This window comes from Mustela nivalis (genome assembly GCF_964662115.1).
Source record: "Mustela nivalis genome assembly, chromosome: 7".
NCBI lineage: Eukaryota > Metazoa > Chordata > Mammalia > Carnivora > Mustelidae > Mustela > Mustela nivalis.
In genome coordinates this window covers 3,859,775-3,874,017 of record NC_139026.1, presented here as the reverse complement: position 1 = coordinate 3,874,017, position 14,243 = coordinate 3,859,775, and positions in this window count along the sequence as shown.

Below are 14,243 nucleotides of genomic sequence, written 5' to 3'. Positions count from 1 at the left end.
CCTTTTCTTCTAGTGTTCTTGTCTGATTTTGGCAAGAGAGCAATGTTGGCCTTATGAAATGAGTTGAGAAATAGTCCCTTCCCTGTTTTCTGAGTTTGTGTACAATTGGTGTCATTTTTATCGCAGATGTTTGATGTAATCCACTTATGAATCTTTGAGTCTTCCCTCTGTCGGCCAGTCCCTCTACAGATACAGTAGGAGCTTAGCACATGTGGAATGAACGGATTTGTTCTTCCGGATCAACGGTTACAAACTGGAATGGCTTCAAGGCTGAACCAGTAAGATCAACAGGTCAAACAGTCACATCTGTAATAGGGAGTGGTGGGGTCTGTGGCTAGAGAGCAATGCAAAATCTTCTTTGTGGATCTTTGCTTTGCAAGCCCCGTAAGTAGTTCTAATTCCAGTTTTGTGAAGACACTGAGAAGGTGCTAGAGCCTTTCGTGAGCCCTATCATACTCAGAAATTTAAAGTATGTACATGTGGTTCTGTTTGTTGCCTTCTTTGCACTGGTTCACCCTGTTTCTCTGCCTCACTTCTCCTCTCTCTCTCTCTCTCTCACTCACTCTTAGGACCCTGAGATCACAAGCTTCTGATAAAGCGTCAGCATGTTTTAAAACAAAAGGGAGGGGGCATTCCGGCATTATGCAGCCATTGCCCAGCGAGGGGGTAGCTACCTCCCCAAAGGGAAGGGCAGGTGGGAGATACTGGCTCTTGTTCTTTTCAGCTCAAGGCCAGCTAGGCATCTTGCTGGCACTGCACAGTATTTGGGCAGCATTTCATGGATAGCGGGCCAGAGGGGTGCAGGAGTTAGAATTCTTTATCTGGGTTGTCCTTATGCCTTGGTTCCATACCCCCAAATGTTCTAGGGAGCCGTCTCATCAAGGAAGATTTGCAGAACTTGGCGTCATTTGTCCTAGGCTGCTGGATCCCCCTCCCTATCTTTCTGGTTTCTGAGTTTCACTCCCGGAAAGGGTCAGTCAACTAACCGTCAGTGCATGTCTGTCCTGGGTGGGGAGAAGCAAGACACAGCCGTGCTCTTGAAGACGCAGGACTGTGTCCCATCGTCATCATGGCTAGAAACCATCAAAGGAAAACATAATGAAATAATCTCGCATTCTGTTTCAAACGGCGAGGACATGTATTGTGTGTTTTGAAAATCTCTCCATTCAAAATTGCCCAAATAAGAAACAAAAGCTTGTTGCTTGAAGGGAGAAGTGTCACTACTGGAGGGAAACTGCTCATGGGGGACCGGTTCTTTTCCGAACACCCTTGGTCACTGAGTGCTTACTGTGTGGTGCTTTTAAAGGGGAGATGGAATGTTCTGTGACAGCAGAGAGGGTCACACAGGCAGCCCCGCCCCTCACTTGGGGTCTCAGTGGTGACTTCAGTGTTGGAAACGAATTTTTTTTTTTGGATCAGTTTTAAAGTCTTACGAATTCCGAATCCCTATGACCAAATTCTTACTTGTGTCTCTGAAGTAGAGGCCACATCTTTACGGGCCGTTTCATTTTTCTATTAAAGTTTAAAAAAATCTACTTTGAATTTTCCCTGGCTCCGAATGAAGTCATAAGATCTCAGAATTGCCAACAGATGCTCTCTCCCTAGAACGTGAGCCTGTGGGGAAGTTTTATGAAAGTGATTTTCGTGTGCAGAGAAAGATGAGACTTATACAAAACCTGCCATAAAAAATATGCACGTTCTCTGGGGAATGTCTCAGATGCGACTGCAGGCTTCAGTCGTGCATAGATAACAATGGCCTCTAGGACGTGCGTGTATTTTCCCCCTCTTCAGCTCGGGCTTGCTTTTTGTTTACTTGGCCTGTGTCCCCACTGTGACTCTGAATGGCCCAGACTCAAACCCGGGAAACTGGCATTTGAGATTAGGCATGAAATGAGGCGATTGTATACCTCCCAACTTTCTCATGCTTTCTGGATAGCCTCAGCCCCAAGGCTCTTGTGCGCCAAGAATGAACATAGCACTGGGGAGCAGCGCAGGTTGTTAAAAGTACTTGTCAAACGCACTTCCAAAGCTAACCCCATCTGGGGAGACAAAAGAAAGAGTATTACAGCCTATTGGCTCGAAAGCAGTTCACCCCATGGTTGGCCCCCCAAATGTTTCTCATTAAGGACCTTCCCCAAGGGCATGCCTGGGACTCGTTTATTCCTTAATTTCCAGCCCCTAGCTCAGCGCCCGACGGCGTTAGGTGCGCACCAACAGTGGCTCCATGGATTCTTCTCGTTTGACACCGAGAGGTGTGTTAAATGGATGAGACCCCAAGGATTTTGATTCGGGGCTCAGGGCAAAGGAAGCCATTCTGCCTTTCATTTCCAACACGGACTATTGGAACTCTGAGCAGACAGTGCCTGAAAATCTAAGGAGTTGCTTTGCTTGGAGGGAGGGATTCCAGAGAAAGGACGGAGAGAGGTGACGTGGGCAAGTCGCTGGGGAAGGCCTTGCCCTGCTCTGCGCGCCTCCCTCCGAACTCCCAGGAGGTGACTGACTCCCAGGAGAAGTTCTGGGGGGATCTGGAAGAACAGGGGCCGTGCACTCTTGGAGGGCTGGGCGGTGGGCTGGAGGCTGTCCCAAGGTTGGGGAAGAGAGGCCTGGCTGGTGGCTTTGGTTCAGAACATCCCCTCTCTTTGCTCGGTGACTCTCACCTGTTGTTCAGGACTCCAGTCAGACCTTCCCTCTGTGGATAGACTGTGCCGTCCCAGCCTGGGTCACCTGCCTCGTCCCCTCTGACCCTCTGTCTGTCATGAACAGATCACGAGGGATGGCAGTCCTCTGTGTCATTCCCAGCCTGTGAGCCTCCCCGGGAGGGACCATGTCGGTGTGTCTCTGCGATCTACCCAGGGTGTTCTACCCTTCCCCATGGCTCTTTCCTCTGCCCGCCTCAGTTCATCAAGGGTGTTCTGAAGGGATTGTGTTTCCCTGCCCCTACTCCCAGCTGTTTGTAAGATTTTTCTTTGTGTTTGTTTTATAACAGTTGGACTATTCTGTACTTTAGATTGTGGTCTTCTTTGTGCTTATCCGGTTTGGGGTAAACGGAGTCAGCTTTTGAACCTGTGTGTTGACAACTTCCCTTGTTTTCAGGGAATTCTGGGCCATAATCTGAGTGCTGGTTTGCCCCTCCCTTTTTTTCTGGGGCTATAATTACCATATGTAAGACCTGTTGACGACAAAACCATAGATCTTTTATCCTTTGTATTTTAAAAAAATTATTCTTCTTCCTCTTCTATGTTTCAGTTCACATATTTTTTACTGAGTTGTCTTTCTGTTCATCTTCCATGTGCTGTGTTGTGCCTAATCTGTTGTTAAACCTTTCCATTGGGCACTTAATTTCTCCATTTGAGGACGTCAGTCTGGTTATTGTGTCCTTTCTTTCATGTGCTGTGTTGTGCCTAATCTGTTGTTAAACCTTTCCATTGGGCACTTAATTTCTCCATTTGAGGACATCAGTCTGGTTATTGTGTCCTTTCTTTCTTCCTTCCTTTCTTTTTTTAAAAGATTTTATTTATTTATTTGACAGACAGAGATCCCAAGTAGGCAGAGAGGCAGGCAGAGAGAGAGGGGGAAGCAGGCTCCCCGCTGAGCAGAGAACCCGATGTGGGTCTCGATCCCAGGACCCTGAGACCATGACCTGAGCCGAAGGCGGAGGCTCAACCCACTGAGCCACCCAGGCGCCCCTGGTCCTTCCTTTCTAAAGATTTCATTTTGTTGTCCTTGTCATTGAAAAATCTACCTTTGTTATTTTGCCTACATCTTTCTTTATTTCCTTTGATATTACTAGTTTTAATTACTATTTTTAATTTTAATTACGATTTTTAATGGTTGGCTAAGGTCCATATCTGCCTCAAGTGTGGTTACGTGTCCCTTGACCTGTTTTCTCTTCATTATTTGTCATACTTTGTTTACTCTTGTCGTGTCTTGTGATTCTAACTGAATGCTGGACATTGTGTGCGCAAAGCAGAGGGGCTCCAGGGGACTTTATTCTCCTCTGGGAGTGGTTTCTCCTCAACTCCTAAACATATTCCTGCTTCTAACTAAAACAAACAAACAAACAAAAAAACCCACCTAAATACAAAACTGTCTCTAATCTGTAAATATTATGAGGAACATTTCACTCCAGTCCAACCAGAAACCGAGCAGAGAAGGGTCTAGGTTGTAGTTTTCGTCAGGGTCAGTGTGTCTCTGGGGTCGCTGTTCGCAGAGCATGGACTGGGAACCGGATCCCACCCAGCTGTCCCGCTCCCTGCCCCGTGGCTTCCACACCCCGCAAATACACGGAGCAGGGGGACAGGGGGTGTGTTGGAGGCAGGTCGTCTCCCCAGCTGGTCTTTTGTGCCTGAAGCTCCACTCTGCCTTGCAGGCTGACCCCTGGCTCCCCAGATGCCTGCACAGCACCAGAGCTCAGCAAATGTCCCACCAGGAGAAATGATGCCTGCATCCGAACTCTCTCAAGCTGCCTCCCCAGGCACTCTGCTGAGTGACTTCGTCAGCTAAGCGTCCAACTTTTGATTTAGGCTCGGGTCATAATCTCAGGGTTCCGGGGTCCAGCCCCTGGTCAGGTGCTACAACGGGGCTCCGTGCTCAGCAGGGGGTCTGCTTGAGTCCTCTCTCTCTTCCTCTCCTTCTGCCCCTTCCCCTCGCCTTTGTTCCCCCCCAAAATAAATACATCTTTAAAAAAATTCTCTCTCTCTGTTTCCTTCTGCCAAATCATGCTTATGTGAAAAAAACCCCCTAAGCATATGATTGTATCTATGCCGTGATTCCAGCTGTAAAAATCCTCCTTGCAAATCAATAAGAATGGGAAGGAACATGAAAAGTCAGCCTCCTAGGTTAGGGCGGTGGGAGTGTCCATTTTTCTCTGGGCTTTTGATTTCCCTTAATGTGATTAAGCTGTGGCTTATAGAATTCTAAAAAATACCATTTTGGAAACGAGGCTTGGCGATGTGGCTCTGCGTGAGGTCTGCTTGCCTGACGGTGTCCCGGGTTCTTGTAAATGGGGCACTGCCCCTCAGCTGTCCCCAGGCTGAGTTTTTGGAAGTGATCCCTGCTCTTTGAGAGAACCCCCACACTTCATCTGACCCCCGGCTTTGTCCTCATTGAGATGCCTTAAAAAGCTGGGGAGAACTCACGACATTGACCCATTTGAGTCTCCTGTTCATTTTCAGGTACTTTAGTGCATGGAGCTGTGGACTCGGAGCTGGGAGAGCTAGGGAGAGGGGAGCACTGGGGCCTTCCTGAGCCCCTGTTTCTCCACCTGTAGAATGGGTACATTCCTCCCTCACAGGGCAGTTTGAGGACTCAGGGCTGTGCTGTGTGTGGCTCACCAGAGCTTGGCTAAGACTGCCTTTGAGCCGTGGGGCCAACAGGCATGAGCAGATGATGGCGTTGGAGGCGCAGGTCACTGGTCTGATTAGACACACTCATCGGCCAGCCCCATTCATCCGTTCATTGCCACGATTCCACGGGACGCTCAATGTGGAGGCAGGACAAATGCGGCCTCTGCCCGGCCACGCCCTGAGTGGGAGTCTGAGATGAACTGGAGGCAGCCTGCACTGTGCTGAGTGAGCCGGGCAAATGGTGCACGCCAACACCGGCCAGCCAGGGTGAGGCTCGGGGGGCCAGGGCCATGGAGATCCAGAAGAGAGCTGAGGCAGAGACCGGCATCCCAGCCTGCCCCCACCGAGCCCCCAGCTGTGACCGACGTCAACCCCAAAATCCCACAGGGAGTTGAAAGTGTCTGGTGGTCCCAAACGTGAGAGCACGTGAGCTGTGGTCGTAAATGAGGTCAGCCTGGTGAACTGTGAAATCCAAAACACAGACATACTCTTTCCATGTTGGAGTGAACACGACACCTTTTGTGTTAAGGCTGAAATTAAAACCAAAGATAAGGTCAGAGCCCGTTCGGTGGTGAGATACAATCGTCTGTGTCAGATGATGGCGAAGCTTCTGTATCCACGTGGTTGGGGCGGGTGGGGGTGGCAGCGCTGAGATGCCCCCTGCCCCCGTCATTAGACTGTCCCTGGGGAGTTGGGAGCGCTTGAGGCACTTCTGAAGGGTGATGATGGATTTGCCCTGGATGAGGGGTTTCCCAGGTGAGCGGACAACAGCCCCAGGCAAAGGAAGGACATTTCATGTCTCCATGGAAATCCCCCGCCCCCGCGTGTCAGCTCCAGGGAGACAGGATTTCGTCTTTGGTTCGCTTCCGCCTCTACGACCGTGCCTGGCACACGGTAGCTGTTCAATAAAATACTCGTTGAACAAACAGGTGCATGAACAGTCCGCCAATCGTGCCGACAGGAGCAGGGCAGTGAAGATGACACTGAAGGCAGCAGGCAGGACAGAGCATCCCAGGGACTTCGAGTGGCAGCCCGAGGTCCTGGATGGAGTCCTGCAGACGGCGGGCAGCCAGCACAGATGCCGCAAGATCCCCCCGGCATTGCCCAGCTGTCCCCGGCGCCCGGGGGTGGGGCAGGCGTGCGGCTGCCAGACCCTGGGCAGTGCCATGGCCATAGCCACCCACGTGGTGGCCCTTCAGGACCAGGCCCAGAGGCCTGGCCAACGTCTCCCTGTGAGGTCTGTGTGCCGGCAAGGCTCCTTCTGGCTACACCGCCACGTGACCACGCGGCCAGAGGCAGCAGGAAGCAAACAGCTGCCAGGTGTGCGACAGGTGACTGAGGTCTCTCACGCTGTCTGTTGGTGCCCTGTATGCTATAGAGGGAATCCTGATTATTTTCCTGTAGGGTCATCTTCACAGGATGGTCTCCATCCAGGAGACCAGGAGCTGACATTGGCGAGAGCCAGACACGCCCCACTTGCCCAGATCCACCACGCGCTCTCCACCCAGTTTCCTCCTTTCCTTACGCACCTGACACCCTTCTGTGGGCAACCCTAAGCCCCTCTGCTCCCTGCACCCCCTCCCTTGCCGGGGCTCCCACGGCTCTCCCTGGTACTGAAATGGCTGGTGTAGGTCTCCGCTAGACCGTGAGCTCCCCGAGGGAGGTCCCTGCGCAGCTCTGTGCTCCGCGTTTGCAGAGGGAAGGAATCCAGTCCAGCACGGGTTGGTTCTGAAGTGGCCCTGGGACTAGGAGGGACCCGATGAGCGTTGGTTTTGCTACTGAATCACTCTGGACTGTCAGGCATGTCCCTTCACCCACCGGAGCCTCAGTTTTCTCGTCTGTAGAACGGGAACAATTTGAGGTAGAGAGAGAGAGAGGAAAGCACTTGATAACCCGAGTGGGGGCGTGGGGGTAGGGAAGGGATGGTGGCAGTCCCCAAGGCAGCTCCTTGCTAAGCCAGGCAGACACTCTGCAAGGGTTTCCCTCAATCGTGAGTCAGTACAAAAGACCGTTGAGTTCCTTTTAGAAAAACACTACCTGCGGAGATTTCTGGCACTGACCGTTCGGTTTAGTGAGTTTGCTCTGGTTGTAGAGACCCGCCCCCCTCCCCAACACACACACACACACACACACACACACAGCTGGAGCCTATGGGGAAACTAACTTTGGGCCTTTAATTAGAATCATTTGTCCTCCCAGCAACGGCAGGTGACTTCGGGGGAGATGCTCATCAGGGGCAGCGTCTGCCCTTTGACCCATTCATCTGACTTCTGGGAATTCGTCCTAAGGAAATAATCCCGAATATGAAAAGCCTCATGAGCAAATAAACGGTCTTTGCAGTATTCCTTATATCAGCAACTGGAAGGAACTCAAATTCCCAATAAGGGAATGAGTCCATGTTTCCCCAGCTGGATGGCGTTTTACTGCCCACCGAGACGGAATGGGATGGAGGCTTTGCAGCCACACAGAGCATGTTTATGGTAGAATGTTAATTAAAGAAATCGGGTTACAAAACTATGCACCCTGAGACGAGCTATGTAAACTATGCATGCAGAATACGGGAAAAGAACGCTCCCCAGTTCGGCTTCTGTCGGAGGGTGGGATCGTGGATAATTTTTCTCTCCATCTTCCTGATTTTCTGCAATGTGGCTATAGTTAAACGTGTCTTATAAACGAAGACGCCAAAACCAAGAAACAGTGCTCCGTTTTCCGGGGGTGGAGCACCCTCCCTGACTTTGTAAAAACAAGTCCTGCAGAACCACCGGTAGGGCTTATTTCAGATTTTCTTTTTCTTCGGTGAAAAGGTAACACACGTAGAGGGTACAAAAATATTCAGTGCAGAGAGATCTAGAAATGCCACCACCCCCAGGAAATGGCTTTTTTCTTCCTAATTTCCCTTCAGTATCTCTCTATACTCAAGGATGTTTTAGCAAAGCCTGGTGTACCTACAGTATATCTATGTACAATGTCAAGTTCTGCTTTTTTGTTGTTGTTGTTTTACTAAGACGCAAACACCTCGGTCTTCACATTTGTCCGTTTACAGAATGACATCACATCCCAGAGCGGGGTCTGCCATAGATTTACTTCATCACTGGTCTCGCCTACACACCAGTTCTTACGCTCCCACTGATGTTCATATTTCTATTATAAATCTCATGGCAACAAATGTAATTGCCCGCGGTAGCCATACAGTCCCACAGATTCGATATGTAAAATCTTACAGCTTTCCTTTACGTCGGGGCAACAATGTGCGAAACCTGACGGAAACGGTATCCCAGTGAAATGTCAGTCACGCACACAAAGCACTGAGAACTGGAGAAGGACGCTGTAAGATTTGTCCTGAAAAATGCAAAGTTTTAGTAAGGGATTCAGCTCTCCAAGAAGAGGGAGTGATGGAGGTGTGTGATTCCCCGACGGCGCCCACGATGTTCTGCCCATTGGCTGCTCTCGTTCTCTCTCTCTATACATACAAGCTTGTCTTTGCTGAACTCAAGCCAGCTCTCTTGCATACAACCGCGACGTTGTGAAGTTCCTCCCACCAGAGGCAACCAAAGCCATGTTCAGAGATCACATTCAGACTCGCACAGACATCAGAGCCACTCTTCCCAGGGCCCACGGTCCTTGTGCGAAGGCCCGCTCCTCTTCCTGTAACAAGCAAGCCCAAGTGTCAATCGGGACTCTTAGCTGCCACCGATTCGGGTCAACATAAAGGGAAAGAAGGTTATTGGCCCGGTACCAGGCAGCCTGCGGAATCATCAGGAATACCGCAAACCAAGCCTAAAATCTGGGCTTGACCAGGGGTATCTGGAGTAAAGCCAGGGCCGTACCCAGATTCTGGCGATGTCACTGTCACCCACCACTGTGCCCTTGCCACCACGGCTTCCCGGCTGCCAGGACTGACCCCAGAAATTCCATGTTCTCGCTGCCAACAGAAGGGACTGGCCACCAATGCCGCCTCGTCCTGTTTCTGCCTGAAACAGAGGGAGAAAATGGGAGATGCCGTTATAATCCCAATTGCGACTCCGCAACCCAGACGAACAGGAAGCTTTGAGATCCTGTTCCAAAGCACTCTCTCTGGCAAGGAACGCAAGACACGCCGTCTGACAAAATTACATTTGCTTCAACATGTCACAGCCCCCCCCCCCACCCAGCACACAACTTAACCACGTGAGCTCCGTGCTTTTATCTTGTTGACTTTCATTTTTCCCACTTGCACTTAACTACTCTTCGCATGGCCCAAACATCATGCCAGGGCCCCCAAAGACAGAATCTCTTTGGTTTTTCTGTTTTCTGGGCTTCTGCTTGGATGGAGCTGGAGCTCGGCTCTTCACAGAGTGCGGTCCCTGAAGACTTACCTGTAACACAAGAATGAATGATGGTGGTTTTATTTGAATTTGCCCTGATAGTGCTGATCCTAGAACATCAGGACAGCTGAGGTTCTAGAATGCTCTGGAATGCTGCATGCGCCCCCTCCTTCCTTCCTTCCACAGTGGTTTGAACTACAGAACTACATGCTCTCACAGTTCCAGAGTCCGGGAGCCTGGGAGCAAGACGTCAGCAGGGTTGGCTTCTCCCGAGGCCTCTGTCTTTGGCTCGTGGACGGCCGTCGTCTGGTGTCTGCAGCGGTCATCCCCCTGCGGCTGGTCCATGCGAAGCCGGCAGCTTCCTTCACGATCCTGCCTGGCTCGGTGCACAGCAGAGGTCACACAGTGACTCACTCACGGCCGGCCATGTGAGTGAAATGCCATCGAAGGGGCCCGAGGCATGCTAGGAGCTGGGTGTGTGGAAATTCTACGTCTTTAGGTGTCACGGGGGAGGTAGAAGTATTAGAAGCCTCTGGTCAGGAGCTTCCCTGGTCGTCACCTTCCCTGATGACAGAGTTGTTACTAGACATGGAGGCTCCCGGTGTGGGCCTTGATTCGGTGCCCTGCTCTGTGGGAGTCTGAGAGCGAGACATCTGCTGGGGCATCCAGGGAGCCCAGCGGTCCTCCCTGTTCTGTGTATAACTGTGTGTCTTTTATGGATGTCAGGCATAATTTGGAATCTCTACTTTTCTGCAGCCACCTGGAGGGGACAGGACCCCTTCTCGTTTGTCATTCTAGTCATGCCATGGTCCCTAGGACCTTCCTAGTAAGGAAAAAACCCTGGGATAGTCCGGAGAACGGGCCCAGAGGGGCCGGGAAGGGGAACCGCGAGAGGAGATGGTGGGGTTGCCGCCCCGGGCTGAGCCACACGGCCACATGGGCGTCCGGGGTTCTGCCCCCTTCCTGGCTCAGTGTCCTCAGCCATTGTACGGAACGACAAGTCCAGCCCAGCGGACCTTGTGATGCTGGGTGTCCCTGATGAAGAACCCTGCTTTTCTTCCCACAAGGCCCAGCCGGAGGCTAAGATTCTTGCCCACGGAAGATGTGCGGACCCAGTCCCTGCCCTCAGGGAGCTCACAGGTCCAGAGCCAGAGAGAAAACCAACACTTGAACAAAGACATAAAGGAGTAAAAAGAGGAACATTGTCATAAAGGGGATAGAACGGTGCAGGACGGGGCCCCGGGCACAGGTCCCGCAGAAGCCCTCTGCCAAGTGGCATCTTAGCAGACACCCAAAAGGCAGAAGGAGCCCGGGGAGCAAAGAGGCAGGAGGGGGGGGTGCTTGGGTGTTCTGGGGCCGTGAGCCCGGGACGCAGGGCCGGGTTGCGCCTGGCTGGGTCGGGGGGGTGGGGAGGCAGCCATTGCCTTCAGGGTGGGGAGCACATACAAGAACCACGAGAGGCTTGTCTCCAGAGTTTGGGCAGCGCCGAAGCCATTTGTTTTCTGACTTGGAGAAAAACAGTCCACGTGTGCCAACAATGATCTTTGAAACAAACGGAGAGCTATTTGTTACGGGGGGTGGGGAGCAGTGAGCTGCCAGGCTCCTCTGAGACGGGAGAAAGCTGGACGGTCACAGCGGGACATGACAGATGGCTTCCTGCTTGGAGCAGAATCGGGGGTGGGGGGTGGGCAGGGGCGGGGGGGGGGTGTCGTCTTGCCCTAGACCCAGGGGTCAGATGGTGGGGGGGCCTCCGTGGTCCCTAATACCCCCCGGGGAACCTCTGTGAAGACCAATCCCATCTTCTGCAAATGACACGGGGCATGCAGTTTGCTTCTCCGCAAGTTTCTTGACTCTTACATAAGGACCCAGAGGGAAAACGGTAAGAACTCTGTGCTGGAAGAAGCTGGTCTCTCCTGATGAAAGGTTGCACACTCTCTGGTCAGAAAACAGCAATTATTCCAGTGATCATAATCTGATTTTTTACTTTGTTGCCCAGAAACTCAGTCAAGTTTAAGTATAGGGATTAGACCATTCCAGGTTTCTGGTACAATTCCTCCTTTTCAGTCACAACTGTTTCCTAAAAAAAAAAAAAGTTTTCACTAGTAAACACAATATCCGATTTCTTTCAAGTTCCCTTTTGCTCTTTAGCTACGTGAATATAGTTTTTCTAGGGTTGTAATTGCAGGGTGGACCTACACAGTCATATTCAATTTTTTTTTGTTATTTTTGCATATTATTAGTTCACAGAGATCTTATTTCTACCTAGGCGTCCTATTCAGCCTTTTCTGCAATGGTGCACTATTTCCTGGAGCACGGCATACAGGCAGAGTTGACTCTAACCCTATTCACCATAGACAGGCTGCTGTTGGACGCCGCGTCTTTTCTCGATCGTTCACTACAATAAGCAGTTTTGTTATTACCAGAATAAAGGAGCAAACATTATGAAAGCAGTCACAAAGAAAAGAAACACAAATGGCGAAGAAGCCCCGGAAACGCGTTCAAACTCCGTGGTGAGACATCTGAAGATGACGGATGACACGCTGAAACAGCGACACGCCTGTTGCTTCTGCCTGCGGACCCAAATTAAACAAAGATGTTCCTCTGTGCGGGCGCGCGGGTGGACAGACTCCGGGCTGGGCCGTGCCCCTCGGCGGAGACCTGAGAGAATCAGTCCATTTCTGGGTGCAGAATGGCTCTCCTAAGGCTTCCCCTTCTACCCTAGATGCTGAGCCTAGAACATGCAGGTTTCCCTGCAGCACGATTGTTAAACACTCCCCCCACCCCCGCTCCCCAACTTAAATGCCCTAAATGTCCAGTCCTGGCGGAGTGGTGAAACCATGTGTATAGCGTTCATACGATTCACTCCCAGATGAGCCCAGGCCTGGGACTCGGCCGGCCTGCTTTCAAATCTCAGCACAACCAGTCGCCTAGTTGTGAGCATTTGGCCAGCCTCTCGGGGCCTCGGTGTCTTCATCTGCAAAATGGGAGCACTAAGACCTTCCCTGACTATTGTAGTCACAAAATAACGCTCTGGCCCATAATACCCACTGCACATACTACGTTTACTCTGAACTATAAACTCTCTCCAGGGCCCCTCTTCCCTCCATGGCTTAAAGAAAGCAAAAACAATACCTAAGCACAAGTCTTCAATCCATCCCCAGCTCAGAGCTCCCCACCCACCCCCATCCAAGGGCCGGCAGCTCCCTGCCTCCTGCAGACAGCCCACACCCCAGCGAAGTGGACCAGAAAACCTTCCCCAGCTGCCCTGGGCAGGGAACCCTTTGTACCCTCTGCTCATCTGCCAAGGGCCAACCCCAAGTCATCTCTTTTGGGAGGCATCTTTAGCCAAGGAATTAACAAGTGACCCCTTTCTATGATCATTCCCAGAATCTCCACAAACCTCCACCTTAGGAAACATCCTACGAAGACAGGAGTTTTTCGTCTTTTTGTTTTTTATTTTTGAATAGAAATTTTTTCTTTTTTTTTTTTTTTTTTTAAGATTTTATTTATTTATTTGACAGAGGGAGACACAGCCTGAGAGGGAATACAAGCAGGGGGAGTGGGAGAGGGAGAAGCAGGCTTCACGCCGGGCAGGGAGCCCGATCCCGGGCTGGATCCCAGGACCCTGGGATTATGACCTGAGCTTAAAGCAGACACTTAACAGCTGAGCCACTCAGGTGTCCTTGAATCGAACTTTCATTTAGAAGAGGAAACTAGTAACTGAACAGCGGGACACGTTTTCACAGAGGGAACCCAGCCTTGTAACCAGTACCCAGCTTTAGAAAAATAGATTCCAAGCAGCCCCCAAGAAAGCTCCCTGGTGCTCCCCAAGGACCATGGTTCTCCTGACCACTAAGCTGTTGTCTTTCCCATTGAGGGAGTCCTGCGGCACCCGGGATGCGGGGGTGGGGGTGGGGGTGGGGGTGGGGGGGGGTGGGGTGCCCCACCATGTTTCCATTCTGTTGCTGGGGATGCCCAGCAGTTCCTAATTAGAAACTATTCTGAATAGTGCTGCTACCAACACCCTAATGCCCGACACCTGCTGGCTGTGGACCTGGGAGGGGGAGGGCCCATGGGGGCGTCCACGCTGAGTGGTGTTTCTGTGGGTTTCCTCTCTTCCTACCTTCACTGGCCGGCATGCGCTTTTTTTTTTTTTTTTTTTTTCTTCTTTAAAACAAATGTATTTATGGTTCCAACAGACTAATTCGCCTTCAGGAACCACTGCCTGGTTCAGCCATTTATTCCCGCACAAAGAGGTAATTTCTGTAGGCCCAGCTCTAAGGCCGCTTTCTCTGGAGCTGGGATGTTGGTTCGAGGTCGGCCCCCCCGGACTGGCAGTGCGCTGAGGCCCGCGCCGGTGCGGGACCCAGCTGGGACTTGCAGGCCTGCGGGGATGCGCGTGTGCTGGACGGCGGAAGGCGGGAAGCGATCTGACAGCGGGTGCGGGGCTTTGCTCGCGGGCCACGTCCTGCAGGGAGCCCCCCCCCCCACCGCCTCGAAGGGACACCTCCCTGTCTCCCCCCACCCCACCAGAAAGCGCCTCCGACCGGTGGGGGCCTCCTCGCCACCTTGATCCCCGCCCCCCGCCTTGGCC